The sequence below is a fragment of the Brienomyrus brachyistius genome, chromosome 13, assembly GCF_023856365.1.
Source record: "Brienomyrus brachyistius isolate T26 chromosome 13, BBRACH_0.4, whole genome shotgun sequence".
NCBI classification, from domain to species: domain Eukaryota; kingdom Metazoa; phylum Chordata; class Actinopteri; order Osteoglossiformes; family Mormyridae; genus Brienomyrus; species Brienomyrus brachyistius.
Genome location: NC_064545.1, coordinates 8,714,934 through 8,721,464, shown reverse-complemented (window position 1 = coordinate 8,721,464; position 6,531 = coordinate 8,714,934).

Here is a 6,531-nt window from a genome sequence, read left to right as displayed (position 1 = left end):
CCTACAGTGCTACGCAATTATTATTTTTTTTTTAAGAAAGTATTATCGGAGATTAAATTAAAAATAAAGGTAACACTTTAATTGAGGTGGTACAAATAACTTACTCAATTATTACTCAAGAACAAATCATGAACTAATATATAGTTCCTGCATGAAATACATGAACCAAGTGATTAATGATGAATGAACGTGGGATCGGTATGTAATTAACACTGATTAATAGTTGTGATTATAACTGTGTTGTGATAACACAGTTATAGTTGTGATAATTAATAGATTAATAACTGATACAGTAAGTAAGAATGTACTACTACATTATTCGTGTCCGCTCAAGTAAAGTGTTACCAGAAGGATAATAATGGTGAGGGAATAAGGGAACCGGTTTGCTGCAATTTTCTACAAATCAGTGTTCATTTAGAAAGCATTGACTTTTCCTTCCTTAAAATTCAGTAATAGGTACTCTTCATAATAACTATTAACTCCCCTGCCTGCGTCGCATGCAGCCTCTGTACTCGGCTACATCTCCTGGCAAGGCCACGGGCATCAGCAAGCCGATTTCGCAAAGCACAGGGTGTAGACCAGAGCACACGTTCAACAGGACATTGTCAGAGATGTCACACACAGTAAGGATAGATCATCGATTCTTTGGAATGTGGGTGGAAATTATACTACCAAGGTGAACTCAAGGAGTACCGTAAAGATGCGCACGGCTCGCGGCCAGATTACAGCACGCATCTCTTAAAACGGTGAGGAAAAAGTCCCAGGAGATACGCTGCGCGGCCAGGCGAGTCTGCGGGAGACCGGCAGCTCACGTGCTGATTTTACACCAGCAGTGATCTGGTGATACCACGGAGTCAGAGTTACCGCCGATTGGATGTAGTGCGATTTACCCGTGTAACTAACCAATTAAGGGTTAAAAACTCAGTGACTCAGACAGGGACCAAAAACAATATTAGGATTATTTACAAAAGAAGGAGAGTATAGAATCCACAGCTGTCACCTAAATGTGAAGCACATACGTCAAACTCCTCATTCTTTCCAGTTTTCCATATTTTTTTTATCATTAAATCCATTTTATTGTAATCATCCAGAATTCTCCTGTTTTGCATATTTGCACTCCCAGTTGTATAAAATAGGCTGGCAAAACTTCTCACAGCCATGAAGGATTTTCATCTTACTTTCCTTGATATATTTAAATTACAGAATATTAGTAAACATTTGAAAGACCTTTGTTTATCTTCCGAACAAGTCTGCGGTTTTCCTGCAGCTGTGTTGGATGATGCTTGTTTCTGACTGTATCAATACCAGAAAGTGTGATGCAGTATTGTGTCAGAGTGGGAAAATGACAAAAGCTCTACAATGATTTAAAACCCAAAACAATTACTGCTTTTTGCAAATCACATCTGTTTACCTGGCAGTGCCTGATCTCCGGCTGCAATCCTCAGGGCAGTTCGGATGCTGTGTCTGTGATCAGGCTGAATCCCGGGCTGAATCTCTGTGTTGCCACAGTAATTTTGTCTCTGGGCCCGTAAGCAAGTCCCGCAACCTCAACTCCTCCAGGAACTGACTGATCCTACTTTCTGAAAAAATGTGTTCCATTTTGGATAAAAGCATCAGCTAGACAAATAAAAACTAAAGCGGCCTCATAAACAGCTGGCATATTTCAACAAAGTGAAATATGTTACTAAAAGCCGCACAAAAGAGCAATGATAAGCTTGGCATGTGTGCACAGAAAGAGAAATTCAGATGAACTTCTGGCTTTCGGTAATGAACCATATCAAACACAGAGCACTGCTTCAATCAAAAAATCATGGTGACGATTAGTACTGAGTTTTGGTATTGCATTTTTTAATAGACATTAATTTAGCAGTAAACACTCTGGGACCCCTGGCAGGGTGTCACGGTTGGATCCACGCTCAGTAGGACCGTCCGTAAGACAAGCAGGTATAGAAGATGGATGTACCTCTTCAAACATCCATCCATCCATCCATTTTCCAAACTCCATTATCCTACTGGGTCGCAGGGCCTCTTCAAATAAAACCTTTAAATTCAACTTTCAAAAGCAAAAGAAGATTCTTTCATTCAAGTGGCACCACAAATCAGAAAGAAGCTTTTGAGCAGTTGCAGAGTGCAGTCTGCTGTACACGCAATAACATAAGCATTGAATTACAATAAATCACCATAATAAAATTAGCATGACATTATTTCATATAAACATACTTAATTTCAATAGAATATTTGACCACTAAATTTATAAGGAAAAAAACTACTGTATTCATAACATTGTCACTCCACCCCAGCAAGATTTGGAAATGAAAAATATGATTCTGATTTAAGAAATAAACCACTCAGACAGATTTGGCATGGTGGCTCAGTGTTTGGTACTGTTGCCTTGCGTCTGTGTGACTGGGGTTTGAGTCTCTGCCCTGGCTCCATGTGTGTGGAATTATGTTCATCCTGCATTGCTGTGGAGAACCTTCCCCAACACACACACACACACAGTCCAAAGACATGCTAAGGTTAGTGGGTGTCACTAAATTCCCTTTAGGTATGAATGGAATGGTGTGTGTGTGCACAGTCTGTGATGAGTTGGCATTCTTATCTAGCTTGTTCCCTGTCTTGCTTCTGGGATAGGCTCCAGACCCCCGCGACCCTACATAGGAGAAGCAGGTATAGAACATGGTTGGATGGACCACTTTAAGCAAAACCTTTAAAATCAACCCTCCAATGCAAACAAAAAAATTCTTTTATTTAAGTGGCAGTAAAAATTAAAAAGATTTTTTTGGCAAAGTGTAAAAGCGTGAAAATGCCATTATCCTCATTTCATACACTTGAAAGGAAATTGCAAGCAGCCAATCCCAACCAGGGGAATCCCCCGACGCCCGTGTGATTAGGGGGGCTCCTTGAGATGAGCAGCTCGGTATGAATCCTCAGCGTGACCCTGAAGGCCCTGACCTGCTGCAGGGCGTGCAGCCTGGCGCTGAGGATCTCTTACTGACGCTAGAGCGCTGCTGTCAAATATCCAGACAGGATGCTGTCAGCAGTCAGAGACCTTGGCTGGATTCTCCTAGGAGAGGCAGAGAAAACGAAATGCAGAACAAGTGGGTTACGTGTTGCGGTGAGTTGCGTCTGTGTGGTGGAAGAGCTAGACTGCTGTTAAAGCCAAGGATCCTTCACCAAGAAGACACTTGTGGAAGCTTTGTGTACAGCGTCGTTCTGGACTAAAGGACTCTCACACATTTTTAATTTGCACGTGTTTATTGACTATTCTGTTCATATTGTTATTACGTGTCTCGTGTTTTTGTTCGCTCAGGACGTTGCTAGCCAAGACTCATTGTGCTGTCGTGTGCGATGACAGCGAAGAGCTGAATCTTGAATGTTAGTTCCAGAAGGAACTTTTGCTTTTGAACGAAAAAACAAACTGGGCTGTTCTATCGCTAATGTAAGAGCCACTGTTCACAAAAAAGGACTTTTTCATATCGACTCATGGAGGATCCCAGCTGCACGGCCCTCTGTGAGCCAAACCCTTGACCACAGGCCCATCACAAAGAGAAACATCCAAAATGTCATCACCTTGTGGCCCTCCCTTTGAATGCACCCCCCCCCCCCCCCCCACACCTTCACATCCAATCAGCACGTCTCATAGGTGAAGAAAACGTCCTTCCTAATGATGTCACCTCCCTGCTCATGGCTAAGACTGACACAGAAATAGCACATTCTTACTGCAGCTGATAAGGGTCTAAGCCACACGGAAGTCGCTGATCCCTTAACGTTATGATATAATCCAATTAATAACATCTAATAGCGTCGCAACATTCACTGGTAAATAAATTCGATGTTTTGACACTTTATTAATGGCTGCTGTAGGTTACTGGCGCACTTTACAGACACGCACACTGCAGGACAGTGATAGCCCACAAGAGGCCCAAACAGCTTCCCTCAAGTGAGACCAGCCTCCAGGTTCAGGGTCTAACAATCTCCTCTATCATCAATCATTCCATCTGGCATTCTGCCCCCCTAGGGTGACCCCCAAGAACAACAACACTAAGAAGCTATTTACAATAAAAACCACAGCCCTTTCCAGTGACCGGGATGCTACTGTATTAAAATGATGCAATAATGTCAAGCATTTACCGAGCCATTGTGAGTTTTCTGAATCACGCACAGTGCAGCCTGCGATCTGAGAAGCCTGTGATGTGAGCAGCCTGTGATGTGAGCAGCCTGTGATGTGAGCAGCCTGTGATGTGAGCATCCTCACAGGGCTCCAGGACGTGCAGATAGAGGATAAAGATCAGCTGAGCCAGACTTTCCAGTGCAGGTCAAAGTGCAGTGCTGGTCTCTGTCAAGTGAAATTCCTGAAAGGGGCCTTTGGAGCTTATGCAGGAGAGGAAGGGTGATGAAGGTGGAGAGCAGGATAGTGGGGGGGGCGGCATGATAGAAACAGGAGCTGACAACATCAGTCCCTGGACTTCCAAAACTGATCAGAAGAAAAGCGCATGACATTCATAGATATCACTGGGTTCAGCTAAAAATCTATAATGGAAGATACCGATAGCTCAGGTGACATCTTATTGTGGGGATATTATGTTAATCGGAATCTTCATTTGGAGCATTTTTAAAAGATTTTGGTTTTATTAAGAGCAGAAATTAGTTTGTGGTTCTAGTTTGTTGTCGTCACATCCCACATGCCTTTCCCCTGTTCTCACTGTTGCATGGTGCTAACGAGCCACACCTGTTCCTCGTTTAACCCTTCCTCTCGTAACAGCACTCGTGTGGACGATCCCAGGGGCCTCTCGTCTGCTCCCTCATCTGTGGTGTATATAGCGCCTCCCCGTCCTGAGCTCCCCAGTCTGGTCATTGTAATGTTACTGCCTGCATGTGCTCTCCTAACTCTCCCTACATAGTTTTGACCCCTGGTAGTTCATTACCTTTTGCCGTTTTGTTTGAATAAAGCCCCTTCACTTTTTCCCACATCTGCCTTGGCTTTCATCCTTCCCGCATCATGACAGTTGTTCCTTTGACAAGCGATGTTGTCATAAAAAGAATTTTGCTTTTGTTCCAGCTAAGCTCTAAATTTTTCTCTGTTTTCAGTTCGTAAATAAAGGATGTCTTCACGTACAAATATGTAAGTGAAAGGTGTGGTAACCGTGGTAATGGCTGATTAATGATCACAAGCCCTGCCTTATACATTTTTAAACACATTCCACTACATATCAGTCGTTCTTCACCTTATGCAGCTCTGTGTTATGATATATGATGCATAGCTGTTGTGCATTAACACTTAGATATCGGTCAAACAAACAGATCTGACAGAATCTGGCATTCAGTTGTGTATGGGTTGGGGGGGGGGTTATGCTCGGGTTGATATATGCTTTCCTTATAGAGATGGTTATACACAAACTGTTAAACTTTAAATGTGTTAAACATTAACACATCCCTTCACACTGGACTAATTCCTCTCAATTTCATGATGACTGCTATTATATTTGTCTTAAAAAAAAACTAGCCTTAACCCTGCAGATTTCAGAGAGTGCTGGCATATTTCAAACTCACATTTCACAGTAAAACTCACATTTCACATATTTCACCTTGCTTCAAATGGTCTGTTTGAGCAGTTTCAGTCTGGGTTCATGGCCAGTCACAGTACAGAGACTGTCATTAATGATCTCATAGTTGCAGGTATCCATGGTTTATTAACACACATGATTTTCTTGACCTCAATGCTGCCTTTGACATAATGCATCATAATGTTCTCCTGTCTTAACCTGAGCATGAACTACATATCATTAGAACTGCCCTTTCCTGGATCAAATCTTACCCTACCAAACGATATCAATTTGTCACTGTTAGTGGGTTTAGGTCACACCCATCCAGGCTGTGTTGTGGAGTCCTTCAGGGATCAGTTTTTGTCCCTCTACTATTTGGTATCCATACACTTCCCCTAGTCACCATCATCAGACATCATGGATTGCACTTCCATTGCTACGCCAATGATACTCAGATCTATTTACAGGATCCACGCAAACAGGTGCACTTGCACTGGCTAATGTAAAACAACGGCTGGCCAAAAATATCCTCAGTTTAAATAGCGAAAAAACAGAAGCCATGATAATTTCATCCCCAGGTGTTTTACGGAAAATGGGCAAACTTTCCTTGACATTCCCAAGTTTTATTACATCTACAAGTTAGAAATATTGGTCTTATACTTCATCCCATACTCCCACAGACTGCGAGGTTGTGTCTGCCTCTTCCCAATATCATAGGGACCCTTATTCATGCCTTTATCACCTTGAGACTTGATAACTGAAACACGGTTCAATTTAGTGTCTTTGCGCAAAACTTCGGCAGCCCACAGTATTTACAGCAGTCAGCAGCAAGAATCTTCGCACTTTCAAAAGCCTGGGAACACATCACTCCAACACTTTGGCAGCTACATTAGCTCCCTGATTACTTTTGCATTCATTATAAACTCCTCTTTTTGGTTTTTAACTCCTCTTTTTGGTTTTTAGGTCCCTTCACAGACTGCACCCA